The sequence below is a fragment of the Cupressus sempervirens genome, chromosome 1 (assembly GCF_028749045.1).
Source record: "Cupressus sempervirens isolate cs-2001-9-10 chromosome 1, ASM2874904v1, whole genome shotgun sequence".
Taxonomy (NCBI): domain Eukaryota; kingdom Viridiplantae; phylum Streptophyta; class Pinopsida; order Cupressales; family Cupressaceae; genus Cupressus; species Cupressus sempervirens.
This window is the reverse complement of record NC_143118.1, coordinates 209174391-209198873: the sequence shown is the minus strand read 5'-3', so window position 1 is coordinate 209198873 and position 24483 is coordinate 209174391.

Below are 24483 nucleotides of genomic sequence, written 5' to 3'. Positions count from 1 at the left end.
TAGTGTCTCTTCTCAAGATGAGAAGAGGGAGAGAGGGTAGAGTGTTATGGGCCCCTACCCATCAGCATAAACCTCCTATGAGTATGGCATGTTTAAATGGAAGAATGGAAGTTCTTGGTTATAGCCTCGATTGGGCATCTGTTGGTGTTGTGCTTGACTTCTCCTGGTTGGAAGAATCCACCTTTCCCTAGTGTTGATTCATTGTGGATCTTATCGTGAAAAACTTGCATGAGTATGCATGTTTGAATTATTCTTGGTCATTTTTTTTTGGTCACCTGGTTAGATTATGTTCGCTCCATGGTTTTAGAAATGTGTTGCAGAAAACATTATAAATCCCTTGATTAGGGTCATGAGGAAAATTAGATTAAATTGTTGAAATTTGGGATTTGAGATCCTATTGTAAATTGTATTTTAAACTTGGTGTAAATGGCAATGAAGACGGGTTTTCTTCCTAGTTCTTTCCCAGTTGAGCCTTTGAATTAGGTTTGCTAATAAAATTGGTGCTTTGAGTATAATTGGTTATCATGTGATTTATTTGTGATTTAAATTTAGATGGATGAATCTCAAAATTAGGATGGAATTGATGATGTTCAATTTGGTAAAATTTCAAGGTTTTCCTTTATGTTGAAAATGAAGATTATGATCATGAATGTAGATTCAGGTTGTATGGTTATTTAAATCAAACAATTCTTGCATTATTGATTTTAAATGAATAATCCATACTCTTGGTATGTTAAGTTGTAATAAGTCCTTATAGATTTTCTTTGAAAAAAAAAATTAATTCCCCTTTGGATATCAATCAACTGAAAATGTTATACTTAGAAAATTTTAGACCAAAAATAAAATAAAATTATAACTTCATATAGCTAATATCCGAAACCTTACCTATATTACTTTTTCCTTAAATGCTTTTCTTCCTTTCCTAGCTGGACATAGCCCTGCTAGATGATTTGAAAAGACTTTTGTTATTAACTTTTATCTTAGTTTTCATGTGGTTATGAGGGTGACATCACCCTGTCCCATCATCTCAACCTTGGGTCATGCGTCCTTGGAAAAGTGTTGAGTCACACTGCTTTTGTTGGGAATGCATTTAAGTTTAAACTTATTCTTTTAACCTTCCTCTTGGGCCACCCACATCACTCCACCCTGAGTCAGTGCACCATATCACCTCGGGCAAAGTGTGCAGATTTGAAAGCGCTTGGGAAGTGCTACAACCATATTAGAGGATATTTGCATATTAGTTGGATGCCACCTTAAGAGTTTGGAAAGGTGAACGCAGGCCTAGTATAGGTTTAGAGTTTAGGTTTGGGATAGTATTAATTGGATGTGATAGTGAGTCATGTTTAGGTTTGGGGATGGGTTAGTTTAATTAAGTAATATGTTAATTTATAATTTAATTTTGTTTTAAGATTAGTTTTTGTTTTAAAATTTTATTTATATTAGTGGTTTTAGTTATTAGTATGATTTAGATAGTTAGTTTAAATTTAAATAAGTTAGATTTATGTTAAAATTATGAAATGTTATAAGTTTCTTACTAGTTAGTGGGCGTTAGATTTGGTTATTTGTTAGTAAATAAATTTTAAATTTAGTAAAATTAGAGAGTTAATTTTTATATTAAGTTAGTATTAGATGTTAGTTTAGATTAAGATAAGTTAGTTGGTTTGTTTTAATTTACTTATTTTATTCTTGTCATGTAAATTAATTTAGGTGAAGTCAGTTCTAATTTGATTAAGTATAGATAATTGTATTATTTATATTTAAGTTAAATTTTGTTTTAGATAGTGCTTAATCTAAAACTAAGTTGGGTTTTAATTTATTATTTATTTTTAAGATAGTTGTCGAGTTGTATTAAAATGGAATTAGTTTATTATGAAATTAATATTAAAATAAATTTAGTTTTGATTTAATTTAAATTCAATTAAATTTTTGTTGAGTATTAAGCTTAGTTGTAGATTTAAGAAACGTTAGTATTTAATATTATCTTTGATAATTTGTTTAATTAGTGTCCTAATAACTAAGGTTATTCGAATAATTTTAAGGATATTCTATACAAGTATATAAAATTTCCACTGTGATAAAACTTTTTAAAAATTTGATTGTTAAGATAATTAAAGGATTTAATGATGAAGGATAAATCAATGATTAATTCATGTTTGAAAAATTTTAAAACTTAAGATGTATCATAGAGATTCTATACTTAAACTGTTATTATAATCATTTCAAAACTTAGAGCAATTTTATTATTAAAAAAAAAATTGTGTGTTTTTCCCTCGTAGTTTGGGCATGACATTTTGGTATCAGAGCATAGTTTCAACACTAGGAACGTTAAACCGTTGTGCTTCCTAAACTTAACTCAAACTTTTAATTGTGTAGATGCCTCCTGTTACTCGTAGCAGACGAGGCAAAGGTCGTAGGGCTAGGGGTGGTAGGGTGGGACACCACCACCACCTCCACCTCCACCACCACCAAACCCAAACCATGACATTATAGATGCACTTCAAACTTTGATCGGTGTAGTTTAGCAGAAAGTAGTACCTGTAGTTTAGCCAGTTCAGCAGATTCCAGTAGTGGAAGTAGAGGGACCCGGAGGAGGTGGGCCCAGAGTCAAAGAGAGGACTAGGAGTCCCCCACCAAGATAGTTAGAGGGTCAAGGTGAACATGAGGAAGAGTCCATACACCAGAGAGAATCCCCATTTGAAAAACCTCCTAGACATGTAGGAGATGATATCAGGGAATTGATTCGACTTGGGCCACCATTATTTACCAGTTCCACTGAGGGAATAGTAGCAGAGGCATCGTTACAGAGCCTACAGCAGTGCTTTGGGTTATGCCCTTATGGGAGTAATCTAAAAGCATGCCTAGCAGTTCATCAGTTGAGAGGGGATGCCTCCAACTGGTGGCATCAGGAGGAGATCATAGGTTGAGTGAGGATGGACATCCTCACATGGGAATCTTTCTTAGAAATATTTTGGGAGAGGTACTTGTTAGAGCATTTCTGGCAGAAATAGATAGAGGAGTTCCATTATCTTTATTAGAGAGGCCTTACAGTGGCTCAGTACGAGAGCAGGTTTCTCGAGCTCCTTCCTTATGTGGAATACATGAAGGATGAGAAACTACAAGTGCATCACTTTATCATGGGGCTAAATTTCTCTCTTTAGGGACCAGTTCGAATGGCCTTCCCTACCACCTTTAGACAGGTAGTAGAGATAGCACTAGTTGCTGAGGATACTTGAGGTAGGCAAGAGTCACGGGATCGGTCTCAGAACTAAAACTCTTCCCAGTAGAAACCCCCTTGGAAAGGGAATCAGAACTATACAGTAGGGTCCTCTAAGGGCCAGCAGTCTCAGAAGCCAAAACCCTAACAACAACAACAATAGAAACCTTCTTAGGGTTATCGAGGCTCTAAGACCAAGCAATGGCAGTCACAAGGTCCTAGGCAGGATCATAAAGTATAGGCCCCACAGTCACAGTCAGTGAAGACTCAGCAGTCTTCTAGGGGTGGATATAGCAGATCTAGTAGGTTAGGAGGCCCACAGCTGTCTGGGTCATAGGGTGCATGATCTTATACTCATGGACCATGCTACACTTGTGGTGGCATGGGTCATATAGCTAGGGAGTGTCCATAGGGACAGTCATCCAGTGGTCAGAGCAGGGCTTTTTCAGAGCTGACAGTTGGTGACATGGGTAGATCCCATAGAGTTTTTGCAGCGGTTGACAACTGCCAGGCTGAGCATCAACCCATAATTATTGAGGCTACAGGTATCATACAGGGCCATATGGTTGTAGTTTTATTTGATTATGGGGCTACTGACTCTTTTATATCTCCATTTGTGGTGGAGCATTGTGGGCTAGTGGCATTTAGACAAGATGTTAGTTGGGAGATAGAGTTAGCCTCAAGAGCCAGAGTGTCAGTTAGTTTCATGGTGCGGAGTTGTCAGATGCAGATTGGAGACATGTCCACTAGGACTAATCTACGCATTACCCCTCTAGGTTCTTATGATGTTGTTCTTGGCATGGATTGGCTTTATGCCCACAGTGCCAAGATGGATTATCGAGAGAAGAGGGTGGAATATGTGGATGATGATGGTATCTCTAAGGAGATCTTCAGAGTGAAGAGGTCAGTGTCCCTTCGTATGATTTCTGCTATGCAGCTTAGATGGTACATGTGAAAGGGTTGTCAGTTGTTTGCTATCACTATTAGTGACAGAGAGGAAAATTCAGAGGGGGAGCCATCCCTCGATGATTTTCCAATCTTGCAAGAGTTTGCCGATGTGTTTCCTTCAGAGCTTCCTAGTATGCCTCCACCTCGAGCAGTGGATTTTCACATAAACCTTGTGCTAGGAGCCAAGCCAGTTTTGAGAGCACCATACAGGATGACTACTCATGAGCTTAGTGATCTAAAGGCTTAGTTGGAGGAACTCTTAGAGAAGGGGCATATTCAACCTAGTGTGTCACCTTGGGGTGCACTTGTGATCTTCATTAAGAAGAAGGATGGATCACTTAGGTTGTGTATTGACTATCGGCAATTGAACAAAGTGACCATCAAGAAACAATATCCTCTTCCCAAAATTGATGATCTTTTCGATCAGTTACAGGGTACCTAAGTATTTTCAAAAATTGATCTGAAGTTGAGTTATCATCAGTCTAGGATTGTGGATAGTGATATCCCCAAAATAGCTTTTCATACTAGGTATGGCCACTACGAGTTCACAGTGGTACCATTTGGCCTTACGAATGCTCCAGCTATATTCATGAGCCTCATGAATGGAGTATTTCGTACCTTTTTGGATAAGTTTGTGGTTGTCTTTCTTGATGACATTTTGATTTATTCTCATGATGAGAGAGAGCATGAAGAGCACCTGAGGCAGGTATTGTAGAAGCTAAGAGAGAATTAGTTGTTTGGCAGCTTGTCAAAGTGTGCATTCTTTAGACCCGAGATACATTATTTGGTTCATGTCATATAAGGTGATAGAGTCTCAGTAGACCCATCAAAGATTAGGGCCATCATGGATTGGCCAACACCCACCTGTGTTACTGAAGTGAGGAGCTTTATGAGGCTAGCAAGATATTACCGACGTTTCATTTCAGGATTCTCTAGATTGGCATACCCCATCACATCTCTTTAGAAAAAAGGGAAGAATTATGAGTGGATAGAGAAGTGTTGTAGAGATTTTCAAGAGCTCAAGAGAACCCTCACGAGTGCACCGATTTTTGCAGTACCAGATCTTGTTGCAAATTTTGTGGTGTGCACTGATGCATCTTTAGATTGATTAGGGGCAGTCCTTATGTAGGAAGGATGACCTATTTCCTTTGAGTCAAGGAAGTTGAAGACTCATGAACTCAATTATCCTACTCATGACCTAGAACTAGCAGTAGTGGTTCATGCCTTGGTGAGATGGCGACATTTCCTTCTGGGTCATAGATTTGAGCTTCATTTCGATCACCAAAGCTTCCAGTACATATTTTCTCAGCCAAACCTTAATGCTAGGCAAAGAAGGTGGATGGAGTTTCTATGTGAGTATGAATTTGATGTACATTACATCAAAGGAAAGGAGAATGTGGTTGTAGATGCCTTAAGTAGAAGGCACCATGAGCTTTCATCTGTGACTACTAGCACTGACTTGAGAGAGCAGATCTTACAACACTTACCAACTGATGAGCTTTATGCAAAAGTTAGTCAGTTAGTACATTCTCGGAGACCCTTGGAAGGGAAGTTTGCAGAGTATTCCTTGGAGTCTAATGGAATTTTGCATCATAGGGGACTTATGTATGTACCCTCCATTGGGGGTTTGCGCGAGCTCATTGTACTTGAGGCTCACAGAGCACCTTATACAACACACCCTGGTCTTAAGAAGTTACATGCAGATTTAGGGTAGTTGTATCATTTTCCAGGCATGAGAGTGCAGATTGCTAGCATAGTTGCGAGATGCCTTGAGTGCCAGAGGGTGAAGACAGAGCACCATCATCCTAGTGGGCTTCTCTAGCCGCATGAGATTGCAGTGTGGAAATGGGACACTATATCTATGGATTTTATTGTTGGTCTTCCTATGTCATCTCGTCACCATGATGCCATTTTGGTGATAGTTGACACATTGACCAAGGTTTCCCATTTCTCACCCATGCATACTACATTCACAACATGAGACATAGCTTAGGTGTTCTTGTGGGACATTGTTAGACTTCATGGTGTTCCCCGTAAGATCATCTCTGATAGAGACTCATTGTTCACTTCTTCATTTTGGAGAGAGTTGCAGTCAACCTTGGGCACTAGGCTCAATTTTAGTACAGCGTACCATCCTCAAACCAATGGCCATACTGAGCAAGTAAATCAAGTTTTGGAGGACATGCTACGTATGTACATGATGGACCATCAGCTCAAATGGGAGGAATACCTGCATCTTGTCGAGTTTGCCTATAAAAATGGGCACCATTCTTCCATAGGAATGCCGCCTTATGAGGCCTTGTATAGGAGACCATGCAGGACACCCTTGAGTTGGGATAGGATTGAGGATCAAGTATCTATTGGTCCCCAGTTAGTAAAGGAGATGGAGCAGCAGGTGACCCTGATCAGACAATGCCTGAGAGAGGCACAGGATAAGCAAAAGAAGTATGCTGATGCGAAGAGGATAGATCGAGAGTATCAGGTTGGTGATAGAGTGTTCTTGAGGGTGCAACCACACAAGAGTCCGATTTGATTCAGAAAGGGCTCTAAGTTGGCACCACATTTTGTTGGGCCGTTCGAGATCCTAGAGGGGATAGGACCTATTGTACACCATTTAGCTTTGCCACCTAGCCTGTCACACATCCACGATGTGTTTCATATTTTTGTACTTAGAGGATACATTTATGATAAGTCTCATTTTATAGATTGGGATGCTTTACAGGTGGAGTCAAATGGACAGCTAGCACTGGAGCCTATCCGCATTATTGCCCGATGGACCCTAGCTCTTTGAGGTCGAGTGCTGGACCAAGTTAGGGTCCAGTGGGATTGTTACGATGAGGTCACATCTTCATGGGAGGATGAAGTGCAGATGTGATCTTAGTACTCTTACCTTTTTTATGAACTCTAGGAGGAAGTTCATGCCTAGTGGGGGAGGATGTGATGCCTCATCCCGACCCATCATAGCATAGTGATACATTACTATTATTTTGATATTCACAACTCGAGATGTTGAGACATTATTTGATGCTTAGAACATAATTTATTATTTCATGTTTTGTGATATTACTTTCAGATATATTTGATGATTGTCATTTAATGTTTCATGTATTTGTATGTTGATGAAATCAGTAATGTAGGATTGAGACTTTGATTTAAGAGATTTTAAATGGTTTAGAATTAAGCAGGATGAAGAAACCCTTATTGATGTATGTTGCAATTTATGTGGATTTTTGATACGTATATGTATATGTACATGTGATTTTATGGGACTACTGATGTGTGCAATGATTGTGTAGATAATTTTAGCCGAGAAACCCTACGGAGGAACAAAACTGATCTCTATGTGCTAATTTTGGAAACCTTGTTGTTCATAATTCACGTATTGTATTGTGAGATGTATGTATGCATCTTTCTATGTTTAGTGAATGTTAATGTTCATAATTATGTTCTGTTAGTGTCACTTCACACTCATAAATTGGTTATGTTCTTCAATTTGTTTTTGGGTTCTTAATCGAGGTTAGTCATCCCTTAATCTAGATTAGTGCTTAATCTGCAATGTTAGAGTAGTTAGAAGGTCCTATTTTATTCTTAGATTTTTTTTTGGCTCTAAACCTTTTTCCTAAGGCTTAAAAAATGAAATTATTATACCCAAAGGGTATGGGTATGGGTTAGGGGTCTTTTCCAACCCCTAAGCTCCTTTTTTTGACTTTTGAGGCCACTCAAAAAGTCTCATTTTTCCTTTGTGCGAAAATTGCAAGTGGTTGTCATGAGTCACCTCACCTCACCTCACGGCCACTTAGTGTTTAACCCTAGTGTGGGTTGAGTTAGGAGTTTCTAGAATTGCTAGTGGGTGGAAGTAGTTATTGCTCCTTTTGGTGGTTGAGTTTGAGGCTTATTTAGAGGCCCTTCTTGGACTTGTGGAGGTTGTTACCCAATCTCTACATTTAGAGAGGAGTTTTTTTTGAAGAAGGAAGGAAGTGGAAACTCTACTCAAACTTGTTCATTCCCATTACCTCTTTGTGAAGTTAGGAAATTCTCATCTCCCTTATTCAGTTTTCATGGTTGTTTCATGCTTATGCTACCTTGTTGTTGTTTCAATGTTTGTATGTTAGTGGATATGCTGGGAAGATTTGAAAACCATGTTATTTTGGATGTTTTCCTTTCATGTTTATGTTTGCATTTTTGAGATTTTTCTTGCATGGGTGTTTTGGTATTACTCGCCCTTGGAGAGGGCAGAAGTGACCAATTTTGGGAAAGGTCTATTTAGTTGGACTCCAACCAGTGTAGAGTCTCTTCTCAGGATGAGAAGAGGGAGAGAGGGTAGGGTGTTATGGGCCCCTACTCATCAGTATAAACCTCGTATGAGTATAGCATGTTTAAATGGAAGAATGGAAGTTCTTGGTTATAGCCCTAATTGGGCATTTGTTGGTCTTGTGCTTGACTTCTCATGGTTGGAAGAATCCACCTTTCCCTAGTGTTGATTCATTGTGGATCTTATCATGAAAAACTTGTATGAATACACATGTTTGAATTGTTCTTGGTCATTTTTTTTTTGGTCACCTGATCAGATTTTGTTCCCTCCATGGTTTTAGAAATGTGTTGTAGAAAAAATTATAAATCCCTTGATTAGGGTCATGAGGAAAATTAGAATAAATTGTTGAAATTTGGGATTTGAGATCCTATTTTAAATTGTATTTTAAACTTGGTGTAAATGGAAACGAAGCCGAGTTTTCTTCCTAGTTCTTTCCCGGCTGAGCCTTTGAATCAGGTTTGCCAATAAAATTGGTGCTTTGAGTATAATTGGTTATCATGTGATTTATTTGTGATATAAATTTAGATGGATGAATCTCAAAATTAGGATGGAATTGATGATGTTCAATTTGGTAAAATTTCAAGGTTTTCCTTTATGTTGAAAATGAAGATTATGATCATGAATGTAGATTCAGGTTGTATGGTTATTTAAATCAAAAAATTGTCACATTATTGATTTTAAATGGATAATCCATACTCTTGGTATGTTAAGTTGTAATAAGTCCTTATAGATTTGCTTTGAAAAAAAAAAATTAATTCCCCTTTGGATATCAATCAATTGAAAATGTTACACTTAGAAAAAAATAATTATAACTTCATATAGCTAATATCCCAAACCTTACCTATATTACTTTTGCCTTAAATGCTTTTCTTCCTTTCCTGGCTAGATGTAACCCTTCTAGATGATTTGAAAAGACTTTTGTTATTAAATTTTATCTTAGTTTGCAAGTGGTTATGAGGGTGATGTCACCCTATCCCCTCATCTCAACCTTGGGTCATGTGTCCTTGGAAAAGCGCTGAGTCATCCTGCTTTTTTTTGGAATGCATTTAAGTTTAAACTTATTCTTTTAACCTTCGTCTTGGGCCGCCCACATCACTCCACCCTGGGTCAGCGCACCATATCACCTCGGGCAAAGTGTGCAGATTTGAAAGCGCTTGGGAAGCACTACAATCATATTAGAGGATATTTTCATATTAGTTGGATGCCACCTTAAGGGTTTGGAAAGGTGAACGCATGCCTAGTATAGGTTTAGAGTTTAGGTTTGGGATAGTATTAATTGGATGTGATAGTGAGTCATGTTTAGGTTTGGAGATGGGTTAGTTTAATTAAGTAATATGTTAATTTATAATTTAATTTAGTTTTAAGATTAGTTTTTGTTTTAAAATTTTATTTATATTAGTGGTTTTAGTTATTAGTATGATTTAGATAGTTAGTTTAAATTTAAATAAGTTAGATTTATGTTAAAATTATGAAATGTTATAAGTTTCTTATTAGTTAGTGGGCATTAGATTTGGTTATTTGTTAGTAAATAAATTTTAAATTATTAAAATTAGAGAGTGAATTTTTATATTAAGTTAGTATTAGATGTTAGTTTAGATTAAGATAAGTTAGTTGGTTTGTTTTAATTTACTTATTTTATTCTTGTCATGTAAATTAATTTAGGTGAAGTCAGTTCTAATTTGATTAAGTATAGATAATTGTTTTATTTATATTTAAGTTAAATTTTGTTTTAGATAGCGCTTAATGTAAAACTAAGTTGGGTTTTAATTTATTATTTATTTTTAAGATAGTTGTCGAGTTGTATTAAAATGGAATTAGTTTATTATGAAATGAATACTAAAATAAATTTAGTTTTGATTTAATTTAAATTCGATTAAATTTTTGTTGAGTATTAAGCTTAGTTGTAGTTTTAAGAAATGTTAGTATTTAATAGTATCTTTGATAATTTGTTTAATTAGTGTCCTAATAACTAAGGTTATTCGAATAATTTTAAAGATATTCTATACAAGTATATAAAATTTCGACTATGATAAAACTTTTTAGAAATTTGATTGTTAAGATAATTAAAGGATTTAATGATGAAGGATAAATCAACGATTAATTCATGTTTGAAAATTTTTAAAACTTAAGATGTATCGTAGAGATCCTATACTTAAACTATTATCACAATCATTTCAAAACTTAGAGCAATTTTATTATTAAAAAAAAGTTTGTGTGTTTTGCCCTTGTAGTTTGGGCATGAAAACTTGTAGCATCATGATGATAGACATTGCATCTTCCCTAAGCAATGAAGAATTTTTTGATTTCAAGGACTAAAAAACTACCTTTAAAATGTGGAACAAGCTGAAGGAAATCTATGGAGGTGATGATAATGTGAGAAGAGCCAAAGCAAAAAGTTTGATAGGTCAAGTTGATTAGATGAGGATGAGAGAAGATGAAAACATTGCAAAATATGTTGAAAGAGTCAAAGAAAGTGTTGGTGCAATCGAATTTTCTGGAGGAGATATCAAGGAGGAAATAATTATAAGTAAATTTCTTAGAACATTACTTCCCATTTATGCAATCAGAGTTTCTACAATTCAAGAAAGAAGATGTGAAACAAATCATAAGATAAATCTACAGGTCATAGTTGGTAGATTGACTGCATTTGAGCTAGATAACTATGATAACTATGTTTCAACTACCAAAAACATTGAATCAAAATTTGAAGCCAAGCTTTCACTCAAGTAGAAAGGCAAGAAGATAAAAGGTTCTTAGTCAGAAAGTGAAGGAGGATCAGAGTAGAGTTTTGATAGTGATCTTGAGGTAGTTGAAGCTCTACTAGCAAGGAAATACTCAACAACCAAATATAAATACAAAGGTAAGGTTCCTCTAATCTATTTTTCTTTTAAAAAAATTGGACATATTGCTACTAGGTGCCCAAATAAATAGAAAAAGGATGAGAAAAAAAGGTCACAAGTGCAATGGCAAGAAAGACTTCAAATCATTCAAGGAAAAAGGTAAGAAAACATGTTTTATGGATAAGAATTTTAATGATTCTGATAATGAAGAAGAAGATGAATTTTTTTACATTATTGTAAAAGATATGTTTGATAATGATGAGGAAATGACACTTATTTTTCATGTGAAAAAAAATGATACATGGATTATAGATAGTGGTTGCTCTCATCATATGACTGGAGATAAAAATAAGTTCGAACATTTTGAAGACTATGATGGTGGTAGTGTGAGGTTTGGTAATAATGAATCTTATTATATAAAAGGAAGAGGAAGAACCTCACTAACCAAAGAGCTTGTATTTGATAATGCATATTGGGTAGAAGGACTAAAACACAATTTTTTGAGTGTAGTACAACTACTTAATAATGGATTCAAAGTGGAATTCATGCATGGAAAAGAAAGACTGTTGGATAGTAAAGGAAAGTTGATTGGATCAGGCACCCAAACAAAAGGTAACTTGTTTTATCTTGAACTTGTTGAATGTTCATACTTTATTGCTCAAGTTGAAGAAAGTTGGTTATGGCATAGAAGGTTGTGTCATGTGAACTTTGATAACTTGGTGAAAATAAGTAAATTCAAGAAAGTAAGAGGCATTCCTAACATAAAGAAACCTAAGGTTGGTCGATGCAAGAATTGTCAAATTGGCAAGATGGGAAAGACTAGCTTTAAAAGTAAGAACTATCAGTCTGAAGAAGTTTTAGAAATTTTGCATACTAATTTGTGTGGACCTATTGGAATTGAAATTTATACTAGTGAAAAGTTCTTCATTCCTTTTGTTGATGATTACTCAAGAATGATGACTGTCATGTTCTTGAGAGAGAAATCAGAAGCATTTGAGAAATTCAAATGGTATTTGGCTAGAGTTTAGAAGGAAACATGCAAAAGACTGAAATGTTTGAGATCAGATAGAGGTGTTGAATTCATTTCACATAAGTTCAACAATTTTTGCATTGAAAGAGGGATAAAAAGACAAGTATCATCCCCTAGAACTCCTGAGAAAAATGGAATAGCTGAAAGGAGGAACATATCTATAATGGACTGTGCAAGAACCCTAATGATTAAAAAGAGGATTGCTATCAAATACTGGAAGGAAGCTATTAGCACTATAGTTCATACCTTGAACCGAGTATAGTTGAAGGACTCATTCAAAACCCCCTATGAGTTATGGTATGGCTACAAACCCAATATAAGTTACCTAAAAGTATTTGGAAGCAAATGTTACATTTTGAAAGAATCTAGAAAAACTAAATTTGATGTGAAGGGTGATGAAGAAATATTTTTGGTTTATTCTTGCAAGAGTAAAGCATATAGATGTTTGAATTTGTCTACTCACAAAGTCATAGAAAGTGCACATGTGAAAGTTGATGAGTTTGCAGAAAGAACTAAAGAAGAAAGAAACAGGGAACTAGAAGACTACAAGAGATTTATTTTCATTAAACCTGATATAGTACCAGATACACCTGTCAATCAAGAATCTTCTTCTCTTGAATCCTCAGTGACCAAGCTACAAGAACCTGAGTCACATTCTGATTCTATAGAGCTAATGCTTACCGAGTTTGAAGGACCCAAATAGTAGATAGATCAGGCAAAACCTAAAGTTGAAATACAAGAGGATGAGAATGAAAAGTGTTCAAAAGACAAGGAACTTATACTAGCTAAGTATGTCAAGAGACATCATGCACCAGATCAGATCGGTATAGACAAATTTGAAGGTACTATAACAAGAAGTAAGTTGAAAGGTACTTCTTGATTTTGAACCTAGAAGTGTCAAAGATGCATTAGAAAATGAAAGTTGGATTGAGACTATGAATGAAGAGATAGAGAAAATAGAAAACAAAACATGGACTCTTGTAGCAAGGCCTAAAGATAAAAATTTGATTGGAACCAAGTGGGTATTTAGAAATAAGCTTAATGAAGGTGGTAAGGTATCCAGGAACAAAGCTAGACTGGTATGCAAAGGATACTCTCAAGAAGAAGGAATAGACTATGGAGAGACTTTTGCTCCTATTGCAAGATTGGAAGGTGTTAGGACCCTACTTGCATATGTTTCATAGAAAGGATTTAAGGTTTATTAGATGGATGTCAAGTCAACATTTCTCAATGGTATACTAGATGAAGAAGTTTACATTGAGCAGCTTGAAGGTTTTGTTGATCCATACAAGAAGGGCATGGTCTACAAATTACACAAAACATTATATGGTCTAAAACAAACCCCTAGAGTATGGTATGAAAGATTGCCTAACTATCTTATACAAATTAGTTTTCAAAGAAGTAATGATAATAGTAGCTTGTATATCAAGGAAGGACTAGATAATAAGATTGTTTTGGCAAAAATATTTGTGGATGATACTTTGTTCATAGGAAATGATGATCTTTGCAAAGAATTTTTAGAACAAATGAAAAAGGAATTTGAAATGTCAATATTGGTTGAGATCAAATTCTTTGTTGATCTTCAAATTCAGCAAAGTAAAAATGGCATCTACATCACTCTATATAAATATATCAAGGAGGTATTGAAAAATTTTTGTATGGAAGACTGCAAACCAGTTGGGACTCCTATGTGTACTGGATTAAAACTTACCAAGGAAGATGAATCAAAGGAGGTAGATTAGACATTGTATAGATCTATGATTAAAAAGTTGTAATATGTAGTGCATATAAGACTAGATATTGCCCTTGCAGTTGGTATTGTAGCAAGATTTTTAGAAAAACCAAGAGAAAATCACATGATGGCAATCAAAAGAATCATGAGATATTTGAAAGGCACTGAAGATTATGGATTATGGTACAAATTTGGAGGTAATCTATATTTGAAAGTGTTTATTGATGTAGATTGGGTAGGAAACATTGATGATAGAAAGAGTACAAGTGGAGGAGCTTTCTTTCTTGGAAAGAGCTTGGTTTCTTGGACAAGTAAAAAGAAAAATTGTACATCCCAATCCACAACAGAAGCAGAGTATGATGCAGTAGAAGTAAACTTTTCTAATATTATTTGGTTCAAATAGTTATTGGAAGGTATGAAGGAAGAAATAAAAGAACCTATCGGTGTGTTTTGTGACAATAGAAGTGTAATTAACATATCCAAAAATCTAGTGATGCATTAAAAAACAAAGCACATTGCAATAAAGTATCACTTTGTCAGAGAATTGGTGCAAGATAAGGAGATCAAATTGGAATATCTCCATACAAAGGAAAAAATTGCTGACATATTCAAAAAGCCTATACCTAAGGATGCATTTTTTTATCTAAGAGGTAAGTTAGGGGTCATTCCCCTATCTGAAGCTCAGTAAGGTGAAGTTCTAGTGATGCATCAATAGGTATCAAGTTGAAGATCTTTTTAGTTGATGCAGAATAGACATGGAAATATTGCATATAAATTAGTACATAAGGTACATTGCTATTCATTTGGTTTGTGTTGTCTTTGGAATGTGTTGTCAAAGAGGGAGAGTATACTATCATATCTTTCTGAAATTTGAATTTGTTTATGAAGAGTTTGATGTTTGCATAGAAGCCATGTAATTACTTCATAGAGGGGGATTATTGTATGTAAGAAATTTGTGGAATGAAATGTAAGAGGGAGAAGCATTCTATCAAGAAAAAACTTGTTTTCAAATTTCATTCTACTATGACATGTTGTGTTGCAATCAATGCCAAAGAGGGAGATTGTTGGATATAATTTTCAATTGTGTGTTGTCTTTGATGTTACACAAATTTCATATAAGTTATCAGTGAGATTCTACTAAGATCAATTGGTCAACAAGGAAAAATACAGAGTTTACCAATCTTAGAAGGTTAGAAAAGTGAGTTATAGAGTCTACCGAGCATTTCTGGAGGTTACGCTATGAAGATAGTTTCTATCAAGCTCACTTAGGTGCTAAAGGCTTCTGTAGTAGAAATTTTTTTCTATCGAGCTAGCAAGGTCAGGAAAAGAAAGTTAGTTCTTATTGAGTTCACTTAGTCTCCAAAGGATTTTGTAGAGTTTGTAGTGTTTAATGAGCTTCACTTGGTTAACACTGGAAATCATTTTCTAGAGCAGTGTTTAACGAGCAGGTTCGACCAATGAAGGATTTCATTATTTTGAGAAATAAAGTGTATTTGTTTAATGTAATAGTTGTAGTTGAGTGATGTATGGTTTACTGGTAAATGTAACTTGTAAATGAGCCGACTTGATAATCTGTAATGTATAAATAAAAGATGAAGTTGTGTTTTCAAATGTATGAATGGATGTATGTATGAACGAGTATGCAAGTGAGTGGATTGTGAAGAAGAAGTGTGAGAAATTTTTGAAGAAGGATCAGATATCCTTGAGGAGCAGTAGAGTTGTATTCAATCAATGAGGATCTATTGAAGTAGAGAAGAGATCCATATCAACAAAGTTTAGTTGCATCTCATTCAAGTCACTTATTGTTACTTTCTCACCATTGTAGTAGTAATTCCTAAATCTCTTAACAGAGTTGGTCTAACAACCATTTTGTAAATCCTCTAACAAGGTGGACATTTCTACTAAATTTTTCTAAAGAACTCTAACAAGGCCACTCCTAATAGGGTGATTAAATCCTCTAACCAGGTCACACCTAATAGTGTATTTTGTAACCTTTAACAGGGTTGGCTCCTAACATGGCTCACTTCAAAAGAGTGAAAATTGGTAGCTAGTTACTTGGTGGTTTTTCCCATACTAGGTTGCTATGTTAAATTTGGTGTCTCTTGTCTTCATGTTATTTAATTTTGCAAGCATGTTATAATTTTGAATGGTTAAACAAGTTAATCTACTGAGTTATAGCATTTCCTTGTGTGGCTATTGTGTGATAGCAGTAACTAGTTATTTAAGACATCTAAGGGATCTGTAAATTATTTTTGTGGTAACTGATTCACCCTTCCTCTCAGTTACTCCATCCATAATTCCAACATGATCATTAAAGAATTGAAGACCTTCATTCAAGAAATCTAAATGAAGCTAATCAAGCAATAAAAGAAGTCCTAGAAAAGAATAGTTCACTGCAAGAAGTAAGAAGACTAAGAAGAGAGCAAGAAATTTAGTCAGTATGACTATGTGAAGTCATGGAAGAGAAAAATAAGACAAGAGAAGAGATAGAAGGAAATAAAAATGAAATCCAGAAAAAATCCCTTCAGCAAGTAGACTTCATTGATCAACTCTCCAATTCAAATGAACAAATCATGAGCTTAAGATCTGAAAATGAAAGACTATGGAATGACCTAAACTCTAAAAGACAAATCAATAAAAGAATGATAAAATCCCAAGTAGACATGAATCAGATAAATGACCAAAATCTCTATAGACAAAAAGGAAAAGTAGGAATTGGATATACAAAAGAAAGATAATCATCCAAGCAAGGAGCTATAAAGAATCAAAGACCTACTTCCAATCACTATGGTAAGATAGGTCATACTTTAAAAAAATGTTGGAGCAATGGAAAATAAAAATTCAGTTGAAAATTTCACAACTATAGCTAGCATGGTCATAAGTCTAGTGAATGCAAAGAAAAACCAAGATTTGAAGGCAAATGTCACAAATGTAAGTAGCATGGGCACAAATCATCAGAATGCAAAATAAAGATATTAAATCTAGCAGAAAAAATAGTTAAAGCTATGTTTGGTTGGGACTACAACACCTGGTGTAGATGTCATTATTATGGTGAATTTGGACACATTGGAATGAATTGTGTAAAGCATCATTTGAGGAAAAGAGATACTACTAAAAGATGTTTCATTTGTAGAAAACCTGGTCATCTTGCCAAGAACTACATGAGTATTGCTAGAATTGAAGATGAAAAGAAGGCAAAGGATGATAACATCTGAAAATACATGACACAACAATGGCTTCCAAAATCTACTGAGAATAAAAATCCAGAAAATGATGAACAAGTCACTCAAGCATTGGGTGGCTCCATAATTTCTACTTAATTTCTCAAAAGTAAAATGGGACTAGGTTATCAAATAAAACAATTAAATCAGTCCTAGATTGAAAGGATAAAAGATCCATATTTGTATTCAAGATACAAAGGGATCACTAAATGAAAGGGTACTAGTCACTACCAAGTTACTTTCTTTACTAAGTGAGTTCAGGTAACAAACTCTACCAAGCGAGGTTGGGAGTAACTAAAATATTATGTGGTTATTGAGTAATCAATGCAACGAAGTGGATGAAAATTTGTCACTATGATCTACCATTCGTACTAAACATTTATGGTGAAATTTGATAAAAGGAATGCAATTGAAATTATTTTCACCATAAATTTTTGAGAGCTATTGCGCAGTACGATCTTCAAAGCTTCCAAGAAATTTGAGTGATTTGTCACCAAAATATTTCAAATTTTCTCTAATCCTACTAAGTGAAGATGGCATCCAGTAGTAGCAAGGAAAAGTGAGGATCATACATGTTAGTTTTTGGTGAACAGAAAGCCCTAGATTTCAAGCTCACTCCTACAATCGTCAAAACCCTAGATCCAAGTGGAGTACATTCTCAAATCCATCCAAATGTATTGTTGATAAATAACATTAATTCTCATTTCAAATGCATGATTCAAGATATAGGCACTTTTAAAATGGATGAAGCCCTAGGATATTTGTGTGTTAATGGTGTCTTGAAACCTGAGTATCAACACCTAGAAAAAAAGGGTTGACACATATTCCTCATATGCCCCATGAATTTCAAGTGAAATAGATTAGGTATATTTGTAGTCAGGTACATAATGGAGAGTTATGGTTGCAACAACTATTTTAAATCATGAAGAAGATGATTCATAGAATCATTGGTCTCCCAATGCTGGCCAAAGCTAAAATGACCAAAACCATAGGCCGGGCTAAACTTGAAAAGAAAACCCTAGCAGAATGGGATGGTAGAGGCATGAAAATAAGTAGTATGATTGATATGGAATTAAAATTTGGCATTCATATTATAGCACACAAGATCTATAGCTCTAGCTAGTTAAATAGTGTGTCATGCAAAGCAATTGACCTTACTTACAAGATAGTCAAGAACAATCTTTCTCTTGACCTTGAAAAGCTACTATTATACAATTCAAAAAGAACATGGAAATCATTTAGATGTTAAAGAAAAAATTTTGTAGGTTTGATTCTCTATTGACTTGTTTATTCTTTTATGTTCATAAATTCATCCCTTCAAAAGGCATTGTTGTATGGAGAAAAGATGTGCCTATACTTTACTAGATTACTGAGTACATTGCTGAGATGGCAGAGAACTACAATAGTATCATGGATAAATATTTTGATACATTTAAATATAAAATGAATAATATATTTAGGATTCCAAGGAAATTAGTGGAAGATTACAAGGATGGTGTGTGTTTCATGGTAGATAGTGATAAGGTATACATTCAGGCAGTCAGGCCTATAATTTTATGGGTGAAACTTCTTGGGTGTGAGGTTAATATTAATGAAACAAAGCACATTATTGAGGCACTTGTAAATCAACTAGTTGATACCAAGGCTTCATATTTTGGTACATATGATGAAGCCAAAGCTAGGATAGAACTGGAGATAAAACTCCCTCATGTAGTAAATAAAGGAAAGAAAAGAATTGCCAAGTTGAAAACTAGTTCCACACTTTGGTCGACTAGGGAAAAAGGTGAGGATGAAGAAGTAGAGGATGAGGAAGAGTCAAAGGAAGAAGAACTATTGAAGAAGAAGGGCAAGGTAATAATTACCAAGCCTGCCAAGCCATCCACTGCAATGTTTATAAGGAGGACTTCAAGGAAGAAAGCTGATAAGGAAGGAGGAGATATAATATTCAAAAAACCTCCACCCACCTACCAAGATAGACTGAAATAAATACACGATGGGGTTGGTATAACTTTTTTTAAGGCACTAAAGTATGAAATGAAGACTAAGGAAAAACAAAAGAAAATTGAATATCTAGTACTAGGTAATACTCACCCGACCAGATCACTTCTCAAATTCCTAGTATTTTGATGGATAAGATTAAGCCAAGATGGGAATTTTCTATGCAAATTGTTAAAGACACCTATGCTCAAAACCTGAGCCAGCTTATACCAAACTTAATAGACAAAGAGCTTGAGGAATCTCTAAAGAAAAATGAGGAGAAATTAACTCTAAAATTTAACACTTGTCTAGTTCTGATGAAAGATATTGAGCATGTTGTGAGAAATGCAACTAATACAAAGAAGAATATATATCTTCTTTATAAAATAAGTGATTTTCCTATTGATGTAAAAGATGATGATGAAGAGGAAAATGTTGAAGATACAACACATTTTGATAAAATTGATGATGAAGAGGAACAAGAGCAAGAGGCTACTAAGGAAGAAAAGTAGGATGATGAGGAAACTGACCTAGTCAAGATAGTTGTAGCAGTTATTGCCTCACTTCTTCATTCTCCAAACAAGGTATTGACTAGATCAAGCATGGAGATAGTCTCTATAGGATTGGCTATGATGGACACTCCAAGCACAAATATCCAATTAACCCTTACACCAACTTAGCTAAGCACACCAATGGTTGAAGTAACCTTCACTTCATCTACTGAGCTATAGATTCTTCCCTCTTCTACCATTTTGGATATATTAATCTTGAATACATAAATTTTGGATACTATAGGCAATTCTATAGTTATCTCTACATTAAGTGCAATATCAATTTTTGCAGCAAGTCCTATTATTTCTTTAGTTGGTATTCCATTAGTGAGTACAGTTCCCATATTTTTTGCAATTCCTACTATTTCCACTGTTGTTTCCATTCCAAGTACTCAAGAAATAATCGAAAGGATAGTTGAGACCATGCCTCAACTGAGCACAAATTTTTTAAGGGAAAATAAAAAGAGGAACAAAAAATTAATCTTGATCAGGAGATTGTCATTCCAAAATGGGACATCTCTAATCTTACTTTGGATTAGATGTAAACATTTGGTGAAATCCTACAAAAGAAAACCAAGCAGCAAAGGCTAAGGGAGGAAAGGAATAAAGAGTTTAAGATCATAGAGGATGCCAAGAACATTTTGTTAGAGGCTATAGGAATTGTGGTTGAGATGCACTAATGTTACTATAATTTTTGGTAAATTGTGTGATACTTCAAGTTTTACAAAGGATATAAAAGACAAATTGTAAAAAATTGATGAAGATCTGAAGGCAAGTGCACAACAGTTGCAGCTTGACCCGAGCTCTAGCTCAATTCACTTCACTAGAATTAGGTTCCTAACATATAAGCAAGAAAAAATACTTAAAGAAAAGGCAAAAATTTGATCAAACCTGATAGATATCTAGTAGATGACCCTCCCTAACATGGATGCACTGCAAAAGCATATTGCATATTCAAAATTTCTCATCCATGATAATAACTTCTCTATTGTAGACCACATGATTTAACTTTCAACAGAAGTGCAGGTTGCATTGCACATATGTAAGGTCTTGCAAGAGAACTAGGATAAGACATTAGCACTGATATTTAAGGTATATTCAAATTTCTTGTCTCATTTTGGCATTACTATGTAAATACATATAGTACAAATCTTTGGCATTAATGTCAAAAAGGGGGAGAAGATATAGATATGTGAAGATATGGAGAATACTATTTATTATGAAAAAAGGATAAGATATGAGAAGATCATAAGAATAATGTAAAGAAAATGTATAGTATACTATATAGTATGTATGGGGAGTACTACCATGTACAGAAATGCATCCTTTACAAAACCAAATTTGAAAAATTTCAAAAATAGTATGCTCTACTGAATTGGAGATATAAGGTGATGAATATTTTAGTTTTGACTGATAAGTGTTTTTGTCACTAATGCCAAAGGGGGAGATTGTTGACATTCTAGTCATGTTTGTTATTAGTCACATACACTTATTTAGATTATAAGTTCATACTGAGCATATTGTATAGTTGAAAATGTTAAACAAGCATTTCAATTGCTACCAAGTGCTTTGGATAGATTTCAATTTACACTAGGCAATTACTATAGAATTGAAGTTAAACAGTCTAAATTGTGCATCTTAGTGTATGTCAAGTTTACTAGTGCAAATCAAGTTTTTCTTGTGTTTATCGAGTTCATAGTTTGTGTGATGTGAGTCTAGTGTTAACCGAGCTACTCTATGTTAATGAAATGATTTAGTGTATTCTGAGCTTGCAGAGAATCCAATTTAGACCGATCTATCTAGTGTGAATCAAGCAATTCAATTTATATGATAAGTTTTACAGTATTTGCTAAGACACTAGTGTGGACTGAGTTTAAGACTAACCCAAAGTGATTAGTATGGATCAAGCTCCTATGTCTACCAAGTGCATGGTGATGCCAAGGTTTGATAGTGGATACCAAATATTCGAACCTCCTTAAGCTAGTTTTTAGAACTCAATTTTCTACACTTTGGCTAACTTTGTAATATTTTTGTAAACTTGTACTATAGAAAACTTTGTAATTATTTAATTGGATTGATATATATTTAATGTATTGTATTACTTCCAAAATACATGGTATTGTAAGTGAAGAGTAGAAGAGAAAATTTCAAAGGCTACAATAGTATAAGAAGTAAAAAAGATTCATCTATCATAGAAGGTGGTTTATACACTCAAAGACATCTCATTTAGCAAACCAAGTTGTAGATCAAAGATCAACTACTGCTTCATCCTAATAGGTGGATTAGTCAAATCCTTTAACAAGGTAGAATTAACAATCTACACATAAATCTCCCTACTGAGTGCATATTTCATTGTATGTTTGTAAATCCTTTCACAAGGTAGAATTAGCAGTCCTTATTGCTCCTAATAGGGCAGATCATTCTAAGCCTTAACAAACCTAATTTATACTACAGTACTAAAGTTTATGTGTATCACCCCCACCCTAGTTTTACTTTCTATTTGGAAGGTTTTTGGGTCACCAAATCTCTATGTCAAAGTGTTATGAATGCTTTCATGTTTTGCAGTTAGAGTAGAATATTCATATTGGATTAAGTGATAATTGGATGAAAGTTTTAGAAGTTGTAGAAGTCACTAATTTACCCCTCCCTTCCTAGTAACTTAGCCTTGTCAACAATATATCCAACACTATGTTGTCAAGTATTAAAGGCCAATTATGAACCTCAATCTATGAAATTCCTACAAATAACACATCCTTAAGCTTGATAGCTCTATTTTCTAATAGATCAAACATTTTATTTTAACTTCTATCCCTCCAAGAAATACTAAATGCATCAAAAAGTTCAATTTGGTCCCACAGAACATTTCTATACTATTTCAGCCTTTTGTTCTTAGAGGCACAGGTTTCCTTTATATGTGAAATAATCAATTCAAAATCACCTATGACATGAAACTTCTAATGCTAATAGGAGAGCCTCATATTCTACTATATTGTTGGTACAAGAAAAAATCAAGGTGAATGAATATCTAAAAGTATTATTTTCAAGAGAAACAAAGACTACTCCTACCCCTTAACCTTCTTTAGAGCTAGCCCCATCAAAATACATAGTTCATAGAATTGGTGAATCCATATAACACTCAACCTCATGTACAATGATAGTAGGAAGTTTCTCAACTTCTTGGATAATCAGCTCTACCTTGAATACATTTACACCAATGTCTAAGAAACAAGTGGAATCCTTATCAATTTCTTCCCAAAAAATGTGATTAACCCTTGGTACTATGTCTACCTCAACAACCTTATTTCCTATGTGAAAAGTTACATAGAAAAAGTCACATTGTAGGCTACCTCCCATATCATTGCTCCATTTTCTAGAGAGAAACATTCTATAATTTGGAGGAATATCAACTACAAGGACTGACATTGTCAACTCTACCTCAGGGTATGCAACCATCTTGAATCGTAATGCATTGATAGTACCTCTAACTGGGACCTCCCTAGCATCCATACCTCCACATCTACCTTTTTTGTTGTCTACTTTCAGACCTAAAGCTTCCATGCCCTTAAAAGGCATAATAGTATTTGAGGCTCCTAAATCTATCATGCAATTTTTTAGAGTAATTCCTTTCATAATTAGACTAAGAAAAAATGGGTCAATATCTTATAGATAAGTTACTAATGAGTCATTCAAAAACATTTGAGGAATTTGGGATATAATACCACTATCTTTAGTTATCACATGGGTTTGCTGAATGACACTTTTCTCAACAATATTACTATTATTTCCTATCCCACCCAACCATTTCATCAATTCTAAACAATTCAAATAAAGGTACTTTGATAGTTATTTGTGACAACATAGATATCATTTCAATAGGTTTAGACATAGTGGGTTTTGCAAGAGTACCTGGAGTGGAAGTCTTTCAAACTACAAGCACTATTACTTGCTTAACAATATCATATCCTAACTTCTTCTCTTGTACAATTGTGTTTGCTATCTCATTTGTTTGGAATTGACCTTTCTTCTTGGGCTCCACTTCTTAATCTTATTGTCTTTAGCTTTGGGTGTTTCTACATTGGTCTTCTGACAATCATCCTTCATCTTATGTGTAATGTCTTTTATAAAAATACTAGAAGATTTACTAACATCATTGTTAACTATTCTTTTTCTCAAATTATAATTTCTATGAGCTTGAGAAATCATTTCTCTTATAATCCTATCGATCTCCTCCTTAGAAGACATTCTTAAATTTATATGGCCAACCTTAGAAGATGTAACATATACCTAATATTCATCATAATTTTCATCATCTAAGAATACTTGCTAATGGTGTAACTAGCAAGTAACTCTATGATTTGTAAGATCATTTTCAGATTCTTACAAGCCAAAATCTCCATAATCATCACACATATTCACCATATTACAAATTACATCATCATGGCTCTTTTCTTCTTCTTCCTCCTCATTTTTTTCATTTTGATCTCAAGCGAAAGACTAAAAAACCACACAATAATCTAAAGAGTGAGGTGATTCACATATTATGCACCATGGTACATTATAATTCATATTAATAAATTTTCTTTGCAAAGGATCTGTAGTACCTTTATCTTTCACATTTTGTGTCTAATTCAAAATTGGTTTACCATCCTTCCATTGGA